This window comes from Triturus cristatus, chromosome 10 (genome assembly GCF_964204655.1).
Source record: "Triturus cristatus chromosome 10, aTriCri1.1, whole genome shotgun sequence".
Taxonomy (NCBI): domain Eukaryota; kingdom Metazoa; phylum Chordata; class Amphibia; order Caudata; family Salamandridae; genus Triturus; species Triturus cristatus.
In genome coordinates, this window is record NC_140593.1 from 1,061,237,856 (window position 1) to 1,061,261,629 (window position 23,774).

Sequence of the window (23,774 nt, forward strand, 5' to 3'; positions counted from 1 at the left end):
GAAGAGAAAGTATATATTTTTTTTTTAGTGGGTGTGTTAATGGTAAGTTACCTTCTTCTACAGAGGTAGAGCATCTTCTGTGTTCTCGTGATGTAATGTAATGGTGACCATGTTACAGGTGCGCCGACTTTCTAGAATGTGTTAATGCGACCAACATACAACTATTTAAAGTATATTGAATGAAGTTTTCGGTATGGGCGGGAACTACTCCTCAGGTAGACCACACACTGCGCCCGCCAACTAGCACGGATAAACATGACCGGGTGCAGCCTGCGCCTCGAGGCTCCTTTTCCCAGGCTTCGCCCCGCCTCTATCCTGGCAAGTGGGCACCATTAAGCGGCAGCTATTCCCAGCTCATACCCACTGCACCCCCTACCGTCCGCAGCGCTGCAATTACAGCAAACATCTCGGCTTTCCAAGCTCCTCTCCAAGCAGCGTGCTGAAACAACACAAGGGAGCTTGTTACAATGCCAGCCTTGTGTGCTAGCGGGCGTTGCCTTTCTCGATTCATGTTATTGTAAGGCTTGCCCAGGTGAGAAAAAGTCAGACCGTGTGCAGCGACACGCCCTCTCGTGCTTTATTAGTTTAAAATTAACACACCCTATTGTACAGTGAAATACGTAGTTTAGGGCGCTTTTATGCATTTTTGCAGTTCTGGCTGTTAGTAATTCCGCTGTTGGCGCACACGCTTGTCTCCCGAATATTGTTTTGTTATTTGTTTGGAGCGACGTCAACTTTGAACCAGTGTACCATTATAAAAAAAGTCGGGGGCACCGTTTATGTAAAATTTGCTGGTACCAGGGAGTCATCTGTGGCAAGAAGGATCAGTTTGCTGCTGAAACAAGTCTTGAGATGAAACCCCTGTGTGTGTGCCTGTGCGATAGCTATGCTACGCCGTGGGGAAGATTGTGTTTTTAACCACAATCGGGCCTCAGTTATTATTGCCCTGGTTTCCAGTGAGATAATTGCTGCACACAATAAAATCTGACAGTGATTAATCAGGTGCGATAACTATCATGATTTCTAAATATTGCTAATGAAATTGGGTGTAAAACGTGGATTTTGGTCGCCTCCATGCCAACATCGCATGTCTCGCTATCCAACAACACATTTATTTTCCCAGTCAAGGCTGGCTTTATCGCTGGTGGCGCCCAGTGCAAGTATGTCTGTTGCCGCACCCCCCCCCCCCCACCCACACACAGACACACTGATCGCATTCGCCATAAATTCCCTCTCTTACCACCAAGGCTTTCAGTGGGATGAAAAAACTGGGGGGGGGGTCTCTCAAAGGGGCGTGGCCATTGTAATCAAGGGCGTGGCATAAAACACGTTAACTAAAAATCTGTGTTTAGCATAGTGTGCCGCCCGACTTGTATCTTGCTGTTTCTGTCATTGCATCTAGATATATGATACAATAAGCAGTGCTTGAAATGGAAAAATAGAGGTGCAGGTACTCTGTACCAGAGTACGTGCTTACCTGCTTGTTTCTGAGAAGTGCCGGTACTCTCCTATTAAAAGTATTGCATTTCTCTTGAGAAGTGCTGGTACTCTCCCTCTCAAAATGAAAAAAAGTGCCGGTACTACGTACCGGACAGTACCAGCCCATTTAAAGCACTGACAACAAGTAACATCGTACCTACTACAAGTCAGGACTAATGGCTTTGTCAATGGTTGTTAGTTGCATAAGATAAATAAGCACCAACTATGTCTTGTATATAATATTGGAAAAGCTTCCACTTAAAGCCCTGGTGACACCACAACAATGTTGCTGCTCCTGCGTTTCAAAAAGAGAAGGGAACTCCAGAGAGAAAATGACTCTCTTTAAAGGATTTCCCTTTCCCTTCAAGGCTCACCTGGCATAACGTCATATAAGATATAGGAGTGACATGCAGTGCTTAATTTGAGCCGGTGGTTTCTGGTGTTCCGCACTAGCACTTTATTGTCAACGCCTGGTCTTATAACAACCTGTCACATGGTGGCGCTGTTTGTCTTATTTTATGATTGTTTTAAAAATACGTTGAAGTCACTAATACCTGCCACCCAAAGCTATAAGAATAGTTTGGGCGACATGTATTAGTCATTTTGAATGTATATTTAAAGCCTGAATTGTCATACTTGTATAAGGGTGATAGTTAGTTGTAATGGTACTGTCATTGATAGTGCTAGCGGGGGCAATATGTGGTGCAAGCTGGAATGGCCCCCCGATAAGGGCTTTGGCACTTCTTTTTTCACTAAGTAAGTACTGGTCACATGTCATTCATTCTGGGTATAGTTTAAGAGTGCTTGAACTGGAGAAGCACAAACACAGAATTTAAAATGTACCACCATGGTTAAGGGTTGTCTTTACTAATAAGAATTGATTTCTACCCAAATCAACCCATTTTTCAGCATTAAGAAAATGAAAAACTGGGGGAGAATTCAACACATTAACCGATACCCTGTAGTTTCCCGCAGCTCTTTGATGGCAGTTAATAGCTCACTGTTCTATATTAGGATTTTAATTTATAAATTGCAAGTAATAAAAGGATCTCTCCGACAAAAGCAGTAACCCACTGAACTATTTACATTATATGCACTTCTGTTATCTGCATGGTGCACGTGCTTTGCAGCAGGCATATTAACCCTTTCCGATACCTTGAGTCAAAACTTCCACTAGATAAAACTTGATCAATCCCCAGCAGGTCTATTAATATGCACACTTTTCTTGACATTTTTATTGTTGCCTGACACTTGCTGGAGGAAAGGAATGCGTCAGCAGGTGCTTTTTATTCCACTATATAGGTGACAGCACAGCATCCCCTGAAGTCAGCACCCAGTGTGGTGGCATCAACCGAACCGCCCTAGAGCCGCCCTGTTCCCAGTAAATAATGACGAGTTTTTATAGTAGTTTGATGTTTTGCAGTGTTATTTTTCCATATCTATACATCCCTGCAATAGAATCCAGTCTGTGCTTCGACTGTCAGCAAACATGTGAAAATAGCAATTATTTGCAGCTTCTTCTATATTCCTAATGTTGTTGGTACTGAAGTGATAGGGCAGGTCACCAGTAATGTCGTTAATGATCTAATTTCTTATATCATATGTGTATAGAAATATAAGTGCTGTTAAGGTTAAAACTATTAGCAATATCCTTGTAGCTATTACTTTTAGCAGGAAGACTGCAATACCACTTTAAAAATAAAGTTGGCCTTGCAATTGCTAATGCTTATAAAAAAACAGACTGTACTTCCCTTGTCAGAATAAAAGATCTCAAAAAGACTAATGCAACCATGCTTCAGGGATCATCTTAACTAACTGGTGGCATCATTGATGGCACCAGTGATGTCATCTGTGATGCATCCCTTGATGTGCAGTGCATTGGAAGAGTTACAGTTGCCTAGGGCTCTTAAAATGATGAATTTTAGTGGGTGTGAAGTGAACCATTTGCATATTAAACAGGCCGACAGTTCAAAGTAGTTCAGCAGTACGTTCAGGAGCCCACGACCTGAAGATCCTTCCTCCACAAGTTCCCAACTCCAACTGGTTAAGCTGGAGCTGGAAACCATGGAAAAGGAACCCAGAATGGCAAGCCTAGATCTAAGGTGAACATCTTGTGGCCAGCGTGAGCCACAATTCAACACAAAGGTAGGACAAGTAACAACACTACATCATCTCCCTCCTTTACAAAACAAAAGAAATACAACCTGAAATGCAAGAAAATAAATAAAACATCTGCACATATGAATAGTGGAAATCAATACATGTGCATCGACTCATGTAAACATCTTTAAACCTGTAGGGCATTGAAACATTATGCACAAGCCTCTCTGACACTCCAGAGTCACTGGAATTACCAGTGCTTTGTGAATCTGAGTTATCTGATGAGACTAAATCATGTACGTCATCAGCCAACACAGGCTCTGTAACATCTGAAAGAGTGGAAGCAGAAGTTCCAGCACCTGCACCAACATGACATGAGCCACAACTGCCAAACTAACAAGCACCACCACCATAGTCTTTATCCAAGCTGCTTCTGTGTTTGTTTATTTTGTCAGCTTGTCCCAGAGAAAGCTTTACTGAACCTCTTTTGCTCCACCAGCTCATTTTCTCAATCAGATCAAGAATCCCATCCTCGTCGCCAAATGTGAAGTAAGCCGTTTACACATTAAACAGGCAAGACGAGTCAAACTAGTTTAGTGGTACTTCCAGTGATAGGAGCCCACATCCTGAAGATCCTTACTCCACGAGTTCTCAACTCCAACAGGTTAAGCTGAAGTTGGAAACCATGGAGAACGAACCCAGAACGGCGAGCCTAGAACAACGGTAAACATGTGGCCAGCATGAGCCACGATACAACACAAAGGAAGGACGAGTAACAACACTATAGTGGAGCAGTACTTTTCCTTTAATAGAAGACTAATGAGGGAACATTTCTGAGTTTTATTTACATAAGGTTAACTAGACATTTAGTGGAGAACTATAACCTTCCTCTACAAAAGTTATCTGTGATTCTTTTGAGTGTTCTTTGGTGTAATTGTACAACTCCTAGCTTGCTGCTACCTCAACCCTCATCACCTGTCAACATCCATTGACACCTGAGCTCAGTTTATGACACTTGACCACACCCTCCTGCAGCTATGGTGGTTCAATAAGCCATTTGGGCACACAACAATGTTTTTGGCCTTGTCCAGGATCCAGTTCCTTGTTTCAGAGTCCAGTGGATGTTGGAGGGTAGGGCAATGCCCCCTGTCTGCATAACCTACAGAGCATACGTGGATTCTGGGTGCATCAAATGGCCTCCAGACACAGAACCTACTGGCATGGCCTTTGACGGTACCCAACAAACATAATGACTGAGACCTTTGGCTTCCTTCCGAACCTAGTGTACCTTCCTGGAGCTCCTACTGAACATTGCTGCTGGCAGTGCCAACAAACTCTGGAAGTAAGGTGTGGCCTTTGTCTTCCAACCCTGCCCTGTCTTTCTGACTTCCAGGACTTCAGGGCACAGCTGAAGGCCCTGAACAATGGACTCTTGGGATAGTTGTTGGCCTTAGGCCATGCCCTATGCTAATTCTCCTTGCGCTGAGAGATTAGCACCTCCTATGCCCAGAAGGTTCTTAGTACAGAGCATAGACAATGGACCTAGCTTCACCCTACTTCCTTTGTGCTTTCCCTTGAGTCAACTTGGCTCATCCTTGAACCATGCAAAGGGGGTTAAGGACACATGACATGGTCAACTGCTACACATTGTGCACACAGTCCCACAGTCCCCGGGAGTATGTCTGAAAGTTAAGTCTTTCACCTAGTACCATAGCTAGCAGAACCTACGGGGCATAGCATTCAGCAGTTCTCAAGAGCCTCTGAACTGTTTCCAGACCCTCAGCCAAGTCACCCGCTCCAGTGATTACCTGGTTTGTCAAGTGGTTGATGAATGTCACTGCAAAACTCCCATAAAAATCACAGAGTAGTCGCTGTTACAGAAGAGTAATGGGTAAGTAATCAGTAGACAAAAAAATTGTTAAAAAATAAAAATGTAATTTCCTTAAAAAAGTTAACTATACTACTACTACACACAATAGCCAGTGATACCAACTAAGTACCCGTTAAGTGCAGTGTACACACACAGAAAGATTACCTTTTGAGCTGCTAATAACACTGATTCTGATTTATGAATCTTTGTGGAAAGTTAAAAAAAGTGAACAAGCATCTTAGTGTTAAAAAATTCAGATTAGTTAGAGATGGAAACATTTGAAGTGGGTGTTCTCAAAGGCTCCATATGATGTTCATATTCCTTTGATCTCTACTGAAGAAATTGCTGCACACAATTACACCAAAGTTTGTGTGAATATAGAACTTGATCGTTGTGGGGTCTGTGGTCTGGTGTACATTCAATGGTATATTTTTCATTGAAATGTTTGCCAGTACTCACCTCAGTTTAGAGTAGGACAGCATCAACTACTAACATCAGTGTCTAACAAACATTATACAAAAATGCAATTTTGCTCACAAAATGTCTGTAGACTAATGATTTTTTTTTTCATCTGGGCTTCTTCAGGGTGAGTAATGATCCAAAAGAATCCTAGGGTATTTGCCCAGTAAAACAAAGGAGCTCTGATTTCAGAAACGGGTTCAGTTCTCAGGAAGGTCACGGTTGACAAGGGAAATGTATGGTTCAAGATTAGTAAAATCTGGAACTAAAGCGCATGGCATATCGCGCTAAACAACCACAGGCTAAGTACAAACGGCACAACTTCACTGTCACTTCTTTTTCTATTCAGAATACTACTCGCCCTGAAGAATCCCGCATGAGCGAAACACATTAGCTGTGTTGCACAATCTACCTGTATAAACCCAAAACATTGAATAAAAGGATTCATGACCACATTGAGATTGACTTGCCTCTGACATTGTGTCCTTGCTCTGGCTTATGGACTAACCAATGAATTGTGTCTGAATGTCTATATTTATATATATATGTGCCTCTCTTACTGTGTGTGCACAATGGACAGTGTCGAGCACAGATCCAATATTTACAGAAGGAAAAACAGTTGTTGAGAACACAGGTGTGTTATTTGGTGAAAAGGATGCATTTGAACCTGGAGTTGCGCCAGAGTGAAGGGAGAGTCTTATTTCAGTGAGTTCATTTTCTGTACTAATTACCCCTGTAGCCCTCTGTAGCATCCTTGCCAAACATATTGGTTACACAGCAATCAGAATATAAAAATATATAATATAAAAGATGTACCTCCAGAAAAACTGGCCAAAGAGGACCAGCCCAGCCTCCTATTGGTGCAGACAGGTCCACTCTTGTCCCGGTCTTCAGCCGGGTGCGTACCGTGTGTCCCGCACTACAGGGGCTGTAACACACTTTTAGCTCTTGTCTCTGGGCGTGTGAGTGCAACAGGAAGGAGCAGCAAAGCAGGCTGGGGAACAAAGTCCCACACCATCCAAAGGTATTGAGTGTCCATCCCCGTAGGGGCTGTAGTGCACTATTGCGCTGGTCTCTGGGAGTGTGGGTGGCCCTGCAGCAGGAAGGAGCAGCAAAGCAGGCTAGGGGACGAAGTCTCACCCCAGCCGAAGGTATTGAGTGTCCCACGCTGCGTGGGCTATAGCGTGCTTTTAGCTCTCCTCTCTAGGCGTGTGAGCGGCCCTGCAGCAAGAAGGAGCAGCAAAGCAGGCTGGGGGATGACGTCTCACCCAAGCCAAAGGTATCTAGAGTCCTTTTAAGGTTCACATGTCCTGATAGTGAACAACTCTTACATTTGTTTTTCACTATTGCAAGGTCTACTTCTCCCATAGGATAACATTGGAGTTACCTTATTACATTTAATAAGCTGTGATTTCAAAATGGGAATGGGTAAATAGTTAATGTTTGGTGTCTTTGGAATTGTGATGAAAAATCCTCTTTTATGGTGAAGTTATATTTATGGTTACAATTTTGAAAATGCCACTTTTAGAAAGTTGGCATTTTCCTGCCTTAGCCATTGAGTACTTGCAGCCTATCTCTGGGTGTACTTGACCTTTGTGTATTCCTCCTAGACAGTCACACACAATAAAGAGAATAGGTGTGCTTCGATGGGCCATCACTGACAGGATGGAAGGTGGAGTTAGGCACAGTCTCACTTACACCTGAATAGGCTGTATTCTGCCTTCACACAAAGGATTGCATACCCCCTGTAGTTAGTCTAGAGCAAGGGCAGGAAACCCCTAGACGCTTCTGCCCCTTAAAAGGAGGCACCAGTTATAAATATTGGAAATCAGATTCCTGCTCTTGAGTATACACCTGGACCTGTGGATACTACAGAAGAAGTGCTGCTTTGTTGCCAGAAGGACTGCCACTGTTCTGTCTGCTCTGCTGCCATGCTTGATAAGACCTAATATTGGACCTGCTGTCTTTATTCCAGGCAGAAGAGACTTAAAGGGTCAGCAAGCTGGGCTCCTGTTCTGAGCAAAAGGAACATAACAAGCTCCAGAGGCTCCCTGCAACTGCACACCAGGCCTGCTGCCTCGACCTGCAACTGGACTTACCTGAGCTCTGATAGCTACTGCTGGAGTGAGTTTCCGACCCCCAAGTGGTGCCCCTCAGGTCCTGGACCCTCGGTGTGGCTCAGTTGAGCTTCCCTGATGTTTTGGGCTCTTCATGAACATGAATGAGCCTGTTCACGCCAAGACTGTGCCACCTGCACCAACCCCAATGCGAACTTCTGGCAAACTAACTCTTCACCCCAGAGCATTGACTGCCACTGTGACTGCCAATGCGAAACTCCAGCAACGACCGTCCGCAACACCAGCAGGATCTGCATGCTACAGCAATGACTGTCCGTGATGCCCTACTGGCCCTTCGCGCTACTATGACAGTCACCTGCGACGCTTTCCCTGCTCCTCGCAGCCCCTTCCACTGTAAACAGAACATGTTGTGCTGGACTGAGATGCTAACTCTTTCAGTGGGTCTAACTTGGTCTCTAGTTCCGACCTGTGCTCCATCGCAGTCAGCCTGAACTTGTGACTTTCTCCCAGTCCTGCACTACCAGATGCGAGTGGTGGTTTGTGCTTCTGATCTCTATTTTCACCTAAATCTTTAAACTGCATAGCTCCAGATCTTTTTATTGTATTTTTGTTGTTTTGGTCTTGTTTAATTTATTAAATTCTACTCCATTTTTCTAAATTGGTGTGGGATTTGTCTTGTGTTGTGTTGTCACTGTATTGCTGTTTCGAGTGCTGCATAAATACTTTACACATTGCCTCTAGGTTAAGCCTGACTGCTCTGTGCCAAGCTACTAGAGGGTTGAGCTCAGGTTAATTTGAGGTTTGCTTGTAACTTTACTCTGACAGAGAATGTGGTTGCTGATGAGTAGGGTTTCAACCTCTTCAACCAGTAACCCAATTTCTTACATAATGGAATTAAATAATTTTATTCTCACATATATCTATGTCCTTTGTGTATCGTGGATACAGCTTTAAACGTAAAAAAGCCATTTTCTCGTTAAGCTGACAGCTTGAACAATCACTTGTGAAAAGTGGAAAGGAGGTAAGAATTAGTTACAGTGATTTTGTTGATGAGTGCGGAATTGTTTGTATGATTGTGTGACTAAATAGCTGGAGTGACAGGGAATTGAAACGATAATTCCGCAACTGTGTCTTTGTGTGGGAAGGTACAGGCATTTAGCTAAAGTGTCTGACATTGAGGACATGATTAGTTGGTCTGTTGTTATGATGAGGGGGTATGTAATAATATCACTACTATATACTGGCATCTAAGGAATATGTAATTCCTTAGATGCCAGTACATAGTAATGATTTTCATATTAGTTTGCATAAATGTATTGATAATTTGTGACAGTGTGGGACATCGAGGCCATAACTTGTCAGTTCTGTGTTACAACCATTAGGTAATATGGTACTTTATAATTTAAGGTTTTGGTCTGACGGTATTTAGTTTTGAACATTTCTGTGTGTATTAATCCAGTGTTATTTTTTGTTCAGTTTATCTCTGTTTATTAATACTCTGTGCATTTAACACATTAATATTTCCTCATTTATTTAACCAGTAAGCATACACCCACATTTAAATGCTTGGGCCTAATCATGAAGCTCTAAACTGGCTCAGACTAAACGTGCACACCTGTTTTTTGGGTTTTGATGTATCTAACGTTCATACATATAACTGGGAAAATACTCCAAGTTAATACATGTAATTTAGACAGCACAAGTCATAAGAGAGGGATCATCCATGCTCATTGCTTTCGACTTCTTTTGTCTGAATTAATTCAGAGAAATTCGGAGTTATATGTATTAAAGTTAGACAACTCCAATGCAAACAAAATGGGTGCTAAAGCAGCCCAGTTGTTTATGATACTGCCTCTGAAGAGTTGTAAGACTGTAAACAGCCATGTAACTAGCTCACTATAGCCACCTGGAAAAAATAGCTCTGCAAGCTATTTGAGCTTTATTAGGCAACTTAAGTGCCTGATTTTGAATTTGTTGGACAGGATGTACTCTGTGAAGGCGCCAGGGTAAAGTACTCTATCATCCTGAGGGAGTACTAGCCTGGCAAATAAAAAAAGGCCGCCGGCCCAGTTTAAATCTCTTGCATTTACAAGATCCACAGTCACAGCAGTTCCCGTCAATGCATTGAAAGTGTGCCGTGCAGCTCCAGCAACGCAACAGCGCCCCACAGCAAACAGTGCAATTATTTTTTTTATTTTCACAAACAAACCGCGAAAGTGGATTTTGTTTTTGAGAATATAAAAATGCAATGACCCCCTCGCCATTGCAGTTTTCTCCCATGCCATAGGTATCATTTAAAAGTTTTTACTTTGACTTACTGCCATACTCTGGGTAGTGGGAAGTGAAAGCAGGAACTTGCCACTTGTCAGCCCACTCTAAATTGTGTGGGCAGACAAAAGGCAAAACCTCAGACGGCCCTTATTCTGTCGGGCCGTCAAAGGTATATGCAGCCAGCAGAGACGGAGTAGCTCCACCTTCTACATAGTGAAAGAAGGTCTGTCTGAATCTAAATGAGGCGAGCTGGCAGGAACCATGCAAAGGAGAAACAAGGCGCAGGGACCCAGTGAAAAAACATTTATCCGTAAGAGTGCGCTCTCTAAAGGCCAGAGGTCCTATGGAAAGTGCTCCCTATGGCTATGGCGTGTCACCAAGAGCACAAAGAGACCAAGAACATCAAAACCAGCCCTTCAGGGCCTGAGCTATGCCTTTTGGAAGATTTGATCTGGGACACCATAAAAAAAATGGAGTGTGCAGCGCTTTTCCGTGCCTACTTCAATTTCCACTAGGGAGGGCCAAGTCCATGGGGGTTGTCACATGTTTAAAAATGTTAGTTGTCCAGGGAGTGGGATGTGTGAGGGGCTCCCTCCCCAGACTCTTACTTGGCATGGGAACCCTATCTTTTGAGTTGGTGCAAGTTTTAATGGGGCCGGGACCCCAATCTCAGGGTCCGAAGACAAGTGCAGGGTCCGGGAGCCAACGAGAATGGTGAGGCACGGTGTTGGATGAGGAGCCAGCAGTGCATCGTGGTAGTGAGATTCCAGTGCTGCCTCACAGGATAGATGGGTCTGTGAGTGTCCCTGGTGAAACTGGGCACCACATAAAAAAAAAAATCAAAAGGACCATGCACAACAAAATTTCACAGCCAACGAACCCACTCATATAATATGCACGTCCCTTAATGTCCTTAATCTGGCTTAATTTGAATATGGGTTTCTTCCTTGTGGTGCCTCAAGGGGAGGCAAGGGCACCACCAAAGTATTGGCCAGGTGTTGTGCGTGGCTGCGGGGAGTGCAGCCGTTCCCTGGTATATTATCTACAAAGCTGCCTTAAGTCACCTGGTCATGGAATTCATGTCTCCTGCAGAAATTTCATTGATTTTAAAGCACTCTGTTCTGGAGCTTTTACTTTACAGGTCAGGAGTGCGGGATCTCTAGCGGTTTGTCCAATGGCTGCAGTTTATATGGCCTATGTGTGTAAAAGAAAGACTCAGACATGTGTTATGTTGATGTTTAAATGCTTTATTGAGAATATATTGCTGACAGTGAGTTTTGATAAAACTTGTAGTGCTTTGAGGGAAAATAGTGATTTGTTGTAAACATGGTTCCATGATTCCAGTGATATGATGGTGACTCCTTGGCAAACCCAATAGGTTTGCCTTATATTTTAAAATGGTAACTCCTTGACAAAGCCAACAGGTTTGCCCTATATTTTGATGTGATGACCCTTGACTAAGTAATATGCATGCCTTATATACTGTTGATGGGGTGACCCCTGGCAAAAGCAACAGGCCTGTTTATTCAAAATTACACCCGTGTATAATGTGATGTTCTATCTAGTATAGATGGTGCGGGTACTGTGACTGTGGGGGCCATGACCCATGAAGGGTCAAATGTGAGTTCAGAATGTCACCATAGGCTATTCTATATGCCTGATTTCTAGATTCGTAAACTGATATGTATAATTCATTAGTGTGTGTGTAATAAATGTACATGGTCTTTTTCAAAGAAAAACACTGTCTAGACAATTATTTATTGAGTGTTATTATTGCGTGCCAGCGAATGGAGATTACTAGCCCACACCACCTCCTATAAGTAGGCCTTGGACTGTACTGCTTTGCTATCCTGAGAGAGTCAAGTGCTACAATGGTGTACTTGGTTCCCAGTAAGGAGACAGTTGTGGACTAATTACATGTGCAAGACCCAAATCCTGCACAACTAAGACACCAATTTCTTACATAAATGTTCCAAATGTTTCTTCCATGAGAGCCTGAATATTATAATATCTTCAAGGTGGACTGCTACGTAAGCCATATGAGGAGGTTTTAATATTGGGCCTATTAATCTCTGAAAATTTGCTGGTGCTCTTTTTAAACCAAATAAAAGTGCTGTAAATTCATATAAATCTCTGTGTGTTGAAGAAACAATTTTCTATTTTGCTGCTGCTGTGTTTTTAAGAATTGTATGGGGATTCTGCCATTTGGATAAAAATGTCTTGTCAGTCGAGGACAACCATGTTAAAATCTTATCTACAATATTCTTCTTTTTGGTTTTCCTATGCCTTAAGTAAGTTTTGGTGTACTGTTCCCATATTCTGTACAAAGTCTGTTACAGGACACTACATAGTTCAGTATGTTGGATCTTATGTCCTCCTGATCCTCCCAACATTCCATGGCCATATCAGGTAGTGACCTTGGTTGCGGCCCAAGAGCAACTCAAATTGGGAAAATCCTCTAGATTGTTGCGGGTGACATTTAATGACATATAGAACCAAGGATGATATTTTATCTGAGTCCCTTCCAGAATGCTGCACCATCTTCCATAGTAAAGATTTGATCAGTTGATTATATCTGTCTACTGGCGCATCAATTTGAGGGTGATAGACTGGCATGCAAATCTGTCTTACTCCCAGTCATCATTAGCTCCCATCTTTAACTTTGATGCACAGGGAGTCCTTAGATCCGTTACTATTTTGTTCTGGAGTTCCACCCATGAAAACAAGGTAAACATGGCATGAGCTATTGTGCCTATAGTCTTACTGGGTATGCTATACCCTTGTGGTACCCTGTGGCATAGTCTACTAAAACTAAATTATATTGATTCCCTTTTTTAGGATGGTATTAAAGGTCCTGCTGCATTCATCCAGACTTTTATAAATGGTGTATCAAATATGGGTGAATGATAATGAGGGGCATTTGGAACATGGGTGAAATTACAAAGTTTACAAATACAACAGGCTGCACAATACTTCAAAAATACTCTGGGCCAGTAGGACTTCTCCAATACATAACCTTCAGTTTTATCCATTCTATAATGGCCTGCCCCACCTGGTTGTTCTATAAGGAGAATCTGTTCCCCGAAAGGTAGAATTAATACCAGTTGGTTTACTTTTTTAGCATTCTCCTATATGCAGTCATCCTTTTTGTATAAGAAAATATGATCCTACCTTCTGAGATTCAAGTTCAGCTACTGCTTGTTGCTATGCATTTTTGAGACAAAGGGCCATATGTATCAAAAAAGGTTTTTGCGATTCTCAAATTGCAATTTTTAGCGAATCGCAATTAGAGAATCGCAAAATGCAATGTATGTAGGATTTGCTAAAAAATTTGCGAATTCTACATATTCCTTATTTGCGAATTGCAAATTGAGATTTGCAAATAAGGAATACCTTCCCATTCATTCCTATGGGCTAGGAGGCCCAAAGGAATGAATGGGAAGACATTCTCAATTTGCGATTAGCAATTAGAGAATTGCAAATTGAGAATGCAATTTCAAGGTTGCAAGGGTGCCAAAAGGACACGCTGTTGCACCCCTGAAATATGCATGTGTGCACATTGTGCGCACATACATGCCCTAATGTGCGATATATGGCACTTTTAAAAAATAAAAAAAGTGTGTTTTTAAAGAAAATCGCAAATTACCTCCAACTGAAAGTTGGTGGTAATTTGCAATTGCTTAAGGCCAAATAGCAAATTTCTGGTGCTTCCAGAATTGCATTTAAGGAATCCTTAATTGCATTCGCAAAATAGAGAATCGCCAATAGTGTGATTCTCTATTTTGCGATGGCCTTTTGGGATGATACATCCCAAAAGGCTTTTTCCCATTCGCAAATGGGCAGATTCTGAAAATCTGCCCGTTTGCAAACGGGAAAAATGCTTGATACATATGGCCCCTAGTTCCTCTTGCTGAGCACTTCGAAAACTTCTGTGTTGTTCCCAATGCATGTCTGCTGGTGAGGAATGAGGATTAGTTCAATTTCCTGCTTCATTTATATAAACCGCCTTCCCTCCTTTTTGCTAATCAACTTTCCCTTCTAGTTTTCTGCACTCTGTCATTCCATCTTACACAAAAGGAGCTGTGCTTTACCATTTGGGGAATTTTTGGGCATATACAGTTTCCCTAATTGAAGATTCAAACCAGGGATTGTCTGTCTTTAGAATTAAATCATCTGGCATTGTCGGTACCACCCCCACCCTCATGTACGTTTCTTGATTCTCCATACCTGATCTAAATTTTGCTGAAGGATACTGTTTACTGTCCCCATAATAGTTACTGTCCCATTTTTCTCAAATTGATCTGGTCTGACCCATGCAGGGTGTATTATTAACGGTTGATATCCTGAATCTAAGATGGCTTTTACTACTTTGTTCTTTATTGTTACCTTATTGGTAAATGCTTCAGTGGAACTTCCTGTATAGTGAATCTTCCCATGTGCTTGTGCAGCTTCCATAGGTTCCACTCTTAAGGTCTTGTGAGAATTGTCACAGGATATGTGACACCATTTACCACGAGAGAGAGCCCTAAGATCCTACATGTGACACACTTCCTGTTGTGGGCAGAACTATTTTTACGACTGGGTTGTACTAGTCCCCATTTCCAATTCTCCCTCTAGGAAATCTGTAAACAAGTTTGGAGTTCTGGGTGTGATTGTAGGCGCAAGCACACTCAATGGCTTAAGAGTGACATTGGGATGCTAATGGACCCAGCTTTGGGTTTTTCTGGCAAGGGCTTCTAAGAATCTCTCTGTAAATAAATTTCTTCCACAATTTCCTCTTTATTGGAAGTATGAAAATGAAACCATCGGTCCACCAGGTCCTTTATCTTAGGAAAGAGTGTTTGGGCGTTTCTCCAGAGATCTACTTAAGGGCTTTAAACCTGATGAGATATGCCTCTCAGTCCCTTCCTAGTTGTTTCAATATAGTTTTTTAACGCATCAGGATAAGGTGTGTTGACATTAGAGTTGTCATCCTGCTATGATGCATAGAGCGCACCTGATAACAATGGTGCTATGTATTGTCTCCATTGCTTCACTGGCCTGTATTAGTAGCTACCTTTTCAATGTTTACGTAAAAGAATTCTGGATCCTCCTCTTCTTGATATTTTTGTAACACTGAACTAGGGATATTTGGGTGACTTCTAGAATGGGCAACATCAGTTAATAGTAAAATGGCGGTGTCCTGAATTTGTTGGTTATTGGTGACTCAGCCAGGCCTGGTCCCTTGAGGTCGCCTGCAACGCATCTCCATCTTGTTTAGCATTCTTAGTATTTTCCTCCACTTCCAATTGCAGGTGCCTCTGTCCTTCAGCCGATTGCTAAATCTTTGCCTCAATGTTTACAGATTGCAATGTGGTGGGATCCAGGAGTATCCCTGTTCTGACACCTCTGTAGCAACCAAAAACCAATCATAAGTGAGAAACTATGTTTTTCTTTTGTTTATTGAGTGGCCAAATTCTTAAGAAAACTAAGTCTAATTCCTTGCTATGGAAGTACTATAGCCAAAGCCCTCCTGATTGGTCTCATTCCTTCACTGGTTCTTTTACTGCCTTCTCTTGGCTTCCTTCCTACAGCCTGCCCATCAAGCGGTTCCTGGGTAGCCTTCGACAAAACAAACCTGTGGAAATAAGATTCTTTTTTATAAACTCTTTTTATTGTTTTTCATTTTTATTACATGTATCAAACTGAGGACAGGAACCGTATTCCACATTCACAATTGTCTTGAATTTTAACAATACTAACAACCAAAACAGATATGCAAATGGGGCAACCCAAACAGATACATGCTTTATCATGAGCTGTTGTCTGATTCCCGCACATAGGCATATAGTCCCCATGGGAGTAGTCACACCACTTACCACAAATTGGTATGTTTTTTGAGGCAACCCCTTGCCGAAGACACCATTTCTTCTGTTTCGGAGCAGTAGTCCATGTTTCTCATCCACTTCGCCTCTGAGGGTGCTTCTTCAGAGCGGCTATGTTTACCAATGTCAATTTTGGCTATCAACAAGCCCATTCTCACTAAAGTTGTGGCTCCCCAGTCATCCATGACTCCCATTAGCATCACTTTGGGATTTACGCACACCCTGCGTCCTACCACCCCCAGATACTACGTCCTTTCCCAGATAACATGAAAATAGATACTCACAGACGTTTTACATCTTAAGCACTGAGGGTCTCAGGCTCACCCTATTTCCCAGAATTGTGATGGCCAGTAGAAGAATCTATGAAAATTTTTAAACTAGATAAGTCAGAGACATGAGGATATCGCTATGGAGCTAATGGCATTTCAGCTTTTGACGTCACCTAGATTTCCTGCATCCAATTGAACTTTTCCCATAACTTTTGTTTTAATTCGTTTCTATGTATTTACTGTTTTTATAATGTTACATTTTTATTTAATTTTTTGGATTCATAAACAGTTGGGAACGCCGGATTCTTGTTCTTATCCAATTATCTACAAGAACCCACTCAGGTCGCCAGGATCTTTTTACTTGCAAAATAGCGTAGAGGGAAGAAACACAATTATCAAATCGTATTTACAGCAATTTGACATTTCAGAAAGGAAGACTCATAACCTGGGAGGTTGACCTTTTATTATCAGCAAAAACATCTGAATATATAGGCACCTCAATACAAGGCACAAAAGATAAATGGGGACTAACACAAATGCTAGTCTACGAAGTATCCGCATACGACTAAAGATAAACAGGATTACAGCTTCCAAAAGCATCAAGTACCCTATGGCAATTGTGATATCAAAATTTAAAGTCATGAATCAAATCATTTCTGTCCCTACTCTATTCTAAGGTGACATCCCTACTCAACATTCCCTTCCAGGTGAGGATCGCATAAAAGGTGTCAGCAGTGAAACTTCCTAAGAAGTTTTCACCATATGAGAGCTCGATCTATGATGCTCCTTTCAGTCTCTCTCCTAAGTCTCGTCTGCCCAACCCACGGGGCTCTGTCCCTAATACAAAACCCCCAAAAAGCTGTACACGCCCTTCAGCACACCCCATCAGGCAGCTTCTTCCTCCAGTAGATTTCCATTTGGATCCTTTCATCTTCCCTTCCATGAATTCGACCTTGGGTCCCAGCCCTTTTCTGTACCAGGAGTTGCAACTTTACATTCCAATCCACTCCCTTCCTGTCTACTCCTTCTGTCTCCATTCCATTTGAACAAAGACTTCTTCTAACTAACAAGCTACATGGCCTTGTACCTGCAGCCAAATGATGAACAGAAAAAACCCCTAACATCATGAGGTTTCACAATTCACTGCAATTTAAGCTTTGCTAAAATCCTGTCGTTCTAATAAAGCATGGCTAAAATAAACGAAGGCCTTCACTTTACATACATGGTTAGGCCTCAAACTAAACACAGTACAATTACTAATTCAATTTATTTGTCTCATATTAGTAAGAGAACTACCTTCTTCATTCTTCTAACACGACTTAATGTCTCTTAATGCATGACATTACAACAAGCTAAACATTACACCTTCTCAAATGCATTTCTGAATAACTGGTGGCCTTCTCTCTTCTCTCGAGGCCTGTTTACATTCTACTTTTCTATTTCAATGAATACATTTCTATTACTCTTTAAACATTCTTATTTATATGCGGGTGCTGACTAACAATGAATATGGTGCACCCCAACAAATTTCGAATCAGCAACGCTCCATCAGTTCCCCCATTTGATGACAACTTGTCATCACACAAATCCAATTATACAGAAGTGGTAACCATCCCATTTTGTCGGAAACCCTCCATTCTTTTTAGGTCCTGATATTGATTAACTTGCATATGCGCCATTCGTCTTTCATATCCCCTGAGAATCCTCTCAGCTCTGTTCCCTCTGTACCACATGTACGCTCTTACAAGTCCCCACAAACAGATCACACAAACCACCACAATCAGGATTGGTTTCAGCACATATCCGAGAATTCCCTTCCCTAAATCTGCAAACCAGCTTCCCACATGTCCAAATCCTTTCCCAATCTTCTCCCACACATTCTCTTCTGCCAATATTGCAGCCTCTTCGTGAAATGTGGTAATGTTGGCTATATATTTCCTCAGCTCCTTGCTGTTGTCTGGAATATACGTGCAACATTCTTGAACCTTCAACAATTTACAGACTCCGCCATCTTTTGCCAATAATACGTCTAATGCAAGACGATTTTTTAAAACCATTGTCTTGATCGATAACATTTCTCCATCCACCAACAACAATGACTTCGCCGTGTTCATTGACAACTCATCAACCACAGTTGCTAGTTTTCGTATTTTCACATCATTCAAAACCACACCCAGACCGGGTATGATTGCTCCAAAGATATCACCAATCACAACTCCTGCACTTGCATCTCTCCGTGCTCTAGAGTGGTGTCCTGTTTCTAGCAGAGTCAAATCCTCGGCATGGTATATCTTCGGGAAAATAACAGCCAAATAACAAGTCCCGTACCACTGCTCAGGCAACCTCACGTATGCATTCCTTACACACACATAATACACTGTCGAGATGACCTGTATCTGACCCTGCAAGAAGTTCTTAGCTGAATCTTCCATAGTAAAGGTATGGGCACATGTGCTGTGTCCAACCCAGATTTCGTCCTTGTCCGACTGCGGACGAGCAACACACAGATTTCCCCTCTGTACTTGATCTAAAGCTATGGGTCCATAACTTCCCCTTGACTTATGTAGCTTCTCTTCATCTGTCCAATCTGTTGACTTCTTTCCCCCGTCTTTATCTTGGGTTAATGTTCTATATCTGTCCTCAACTTGGCCAATGAATTTCTTTTCAGTGTCTGACACTGAACATGTCAAATTATGTCTATGTGCATAAGCTGTATCCAAACTTGTAGTCGGTATGAAATAAGTCCGAAGTCTTTCTTCTGACTTATAATAATCATACTTATTCAAATGCTTAAACGCTGGTACGTCAGGAAGTACTGTGTCATAATTAGAGAAATAATACTCGAACTGTTTCCTTTCGTAAAACAGGCTAAGCAATAGACTGCAAGCAATCCCATAAGTCAATTTGAAGGTGATGGTATCTAATACCCTCATCTACAGAAGCAGGCAACTGCATGCACACATAGCAATCTTTCGCATCCATCGCATCAACGTACTCATACAACAATTTCGCATACGCATTTAGTTTGAAATCACCTCTCGACAAGTCCATGTGTAACATACGACTCTCTTCTAGCATCATCGCCCTTCGATCTCCTGAAATATCCTTCTTGGTACTGGGAGTGACAGGTGTAGGTGTTCCCAGCATCTTCCCCTCCTCCCGGTGGGCCACTGCATACGAAGTTATGACTACTGCGAATATAACAGCTATGACTACCCCTAAAAGTGTACCTATCACTGTCTTCGCCCTACGGTGTGAATTTCTAGGCTCTGCCATTTTTCCTCCTCGCTCAGAATCTAATTCAATGACAATAGGCGAGAGTCTCTTCCTCATTCGGCTTATATCTCAATGCAACAATTATCTTCTAAATCTAATGTTCTCTTTTAGCGTTTCAGTTCTCCACTTTATTTCGGATCAGCAAAGGCTTCCTTCCCCTTTTTCCGATACCTCCAAATGAGATGTCACTATATTTTTCTTCTTTCACTCGGGCCTAGATTGCCTTCTTTTTGTTCTTTATTCGACACAGTTCATTGCTAATCCAAAATAACTGCAAGTCCCAACAACTCTAGGACTCCTTGCAAAATTTCAAGTTTGAGAGTTTTCAGTTCTTGGGGAGAAGGTACAACAGCAAAGTTCGGGAAAGCCAATGTATCCAAAATCAGACCACGAATGTTACTCAGGAGCGGCGGATCTGGAATATGGAGAGTCAATACTCCCTCGATCTCCAATCCTGGGATCTTCAGTAACACTTCCGCCCTCAGAGCCGGTGGACCGCTGACAAGAGTAATCCACCTCAGCCTCCCCGTACTCATCGGTCCTAGCATTCGTTGCTACGTACGTCCACTCAGGTGAAGCGTACCTGTGACACGGCACTCTTGCTCTCCTCGACCTTCTCGGAGCTTCTGGATCTTGATCTTCCTCGCTCTGTTCTGACTCTGTCACCTCCGATACTGGGGCAAGATCTCTTCTCGGTGTCCCTCTCAAATTTACCCGTTTCTGACTCACGGGCCAAACTCTTTCTGCTTCTGAGACACCCCTGCTCTCCCTTCTGATACCCTGTGCACTGCTTTCTTCCTCGGCAGAATTAGTCTCCACTCCGCCTACTGCACCTTCTTCTGCTTCCGTTTCTGTTTCAGAGTTTCTCTCACTTTCGCTTTCAGCTTGTTCCAGTGCACAACCAGCTGCGTCAGTCACCCTTACAGTTTGACTTGCCCTCTCAGATGGCCCTGCCACCTCAGCTGGGTTTTCGTTCACGAGAGGGGCTGTATCTTCCAAGGGTGCTGGAACTCTACGGGTATGGGAGGCATGCACCCAGTTCGGTAGTCCCCCACACTTCACTGCCGTATTCGTAACCAGAATAATCTGGTACGGGCCTCTCCAGCGAACATCCAAGCAACTCTTCCTCACGTGTTTTCGTACCAACACCCAGTCCCCTGGGCACAGGTCGTGGCACAGATCACTTGCGGCTGGAACAGCTACCGCCTGCACCTGCTGGGACACAGAATGAACCACATCAGCCAGGCCTTTACAGTAGTCGAGAATTACATCATCAGTGATATTTATCAATGCAGAGGCGGGTATTGCTGGCACACGCATCGCTCTCCCCATCAATATTTCATGGGGCGACAATCCAATTCTCCTATCAGGCACACTCCAGAGACTCATGAGAACCAAAGGCAAGACATCTGGCCACTTCAGAGGAGTTGAGGAGCACACTTTTGCCATTCTGGCCTTCAATGTTCCATTAACTTGTTCTACTATCCCAGAAGCCTCTGGTCGATAGCTGCATTGTAACCTTTGGTCTATATTCAAGGCAGCACAAAGCAATTTCATTAATTCACTGTGGAAATGCGTTCCTCTGTCCGATTCCAAAGAGGTCGGGAACCCGAACCTTGGGATGAGCTCTCTCAACAGTAACTTAGCTACAGTTAGAGTATCACATCTGCGTGTTGGGTAAGCCTCCACCCATCTAGAAAAGACACACACTACGACTAATATGTACCTCAACCCATTACACTTTGTCATCTCAATGAAATCCAACTGCATCCTGTTGAAAGGGTCACCTGACCTCCCTATGTGACTCATTGTCACAGCTGTTCTCTTCCCTACGTTCGTTTGTTGACAGGTGACACATCTTTGACATACAGCTTCGGCTGCTGCCCGAAACTTCGTATTGTACCATGTTTGACTAAACACTCGCACCATCGCATCCCTTCCAAGATGCACAGCACCATGTATCAATCGTGCCACTGGATTCAACAGACATTCCGGTAACACCGCTCTTCCATCACCCAAACATCCACATCTCCCTTCTCACATCCAGCTCGCACCCAACTATCCCGTTCCTGGTCAGACACCTCGTCTTGCAATTGTTTTAACTCTTCCCATGTATCTGCCATCGCCAGTATCACACTGAGGTCAGTTGTCTCCTCATTTCCCCTTATATGTCGTTCCGTGAAGTCACATCCCTGTTCTGCACAAAATCGAGCAACCTCATCTGCATAATTATTTCCAAGTGACACAAAATCATTTCCTTTCGTATGGGCAGAACACTTTACCACTGCGATTCCATCTGGGCCTTGCAATGCTTCTAACAATTGTCTCACATAATCCCCATTTCTAATGGGCGACTCAGATGATGTCATGAACCCTCTCTGGGACCATAACTGTCCGAAGTCGTGAACGACACCAAACCCGTACTGACTGTCGGTGTAAATCGTTACACGGATTTCATTTGCGGCCAAACAGGCACGAGTCAAAGAAATTAACTCAGCCACCTGTGCGGAGTATACTCCTTCTAGACAAGCGGCTTCAACCACTCCGGTGATGGTACAGACAGCAAATGCTGCTCTCAACTGACCCGTATTGTCTCTTAAACATGAACCGTCCACAAAGAATATTTCATCTGGCTCTGGAAGTGGTTCATCCACAATATCAGGTCTGGGTTTGGTGCACAATTCAGTCACATCGAGGCAGTCATGATCCTCACAATCTTCATCATCTATATTCGGGATCGGTAACAATGTGGCAGAATTTAAAACAGAACACCTCTTCAACGTCACATTCTCGGCAGCTAGGATGACTTGTTCATAACGTGTCAACCTATTATTCGTGAGGTGCTGTGTTTTAGTCCTGGTCATCAACAGTTCAACAGAACGTGGCACATGCACAGTAAGCGGATGACCCATTACAATGCTCTCACATCTCTCGATACTGACACCTGTTGCAGCAATGGATCTGAGACATCCGGGCAACGCAGAGGCCACTGGATCTAGTGTAGCCGAAAAATAGGCAACTGGTCTACGGACATTCCCATGAACTTGAGTTAACACTGCCAATGCGCAACCTTCTCTTTCACAGCAAAACAATGCGAATGCCTTCTTGTAATCAGGCATTCCCAGAGCTGGTGCGCAGCACAAGGCTTCTCTTAGTTTCAAAAATGACCTTAAACAGTCTTCATCCCATGGTACCGGATCACTCACATCCTTGCGCGTCAGCCGCTGTAAGGGCTTTGCTTCAAAGGAGAAGTTCGGGATCCATTGGCGACAATAGCCAACCATTCCCAAGAACATTCGAACTGCCCTCTGAGTCGTTGGGACGGGCATTCTCAAAATCGCATCTATGCGATCTGGTGATATTTTCCTTTTACCTTTCTCAATCCGATGACCCAAATACTGTACTTCACTCAGACAGTACTGTAATTTATTTGGAGACACCCTATGCCCATTCTCTCCTAGGAAATTCAACAGTGCTACTGTATCAATCCTACAGGCGTCCTCAGTTTTTGACGCCACAAGCAAATCATCAATGTACTGGACGAGAACAGACTCTTGGGGAAGCACCAGACCTTCAAGGTTCTTTTTCAAAATCTGATTGAAAATAGACGGACTCTCAGTGTACCCCTGTGGGATACGACACCATGTTAACACACGATTTTCCAGCCTAAACGCATAAAGAAATTGGCTCTCCTCATGCAGAGGAATCGAGAAAAAGGCTTGACACAGGTCAATCACGGTGAACCATTCCGCATCACATGGGATTTGGAACAGGATCACAGATGGATTCGGTACCACGGGACAACATGGGACTACGATCTCATTAATTCTTCGCAAATCTTGCACAATCCTGAATTTCCCGCTCGGTTTCTGCAATCCCATTATGGGCGAATTACATGGACTACCCCTGATTTCTCTCAAAATTCCTTGCCTAAGCATGGACTCAATTACAGGTCTAATCCCCTCAATAGTTACCGGTGACAATTTGTACTGGGGAGTTCTCGGGTACTCTACATTTGTTTTGACTCCTACTTTCACTGGATCTACACCTTTAACTAGTCCGATCTCTTCCCCACTAAGGTCCCATACATCAACTGACACAGACTCCC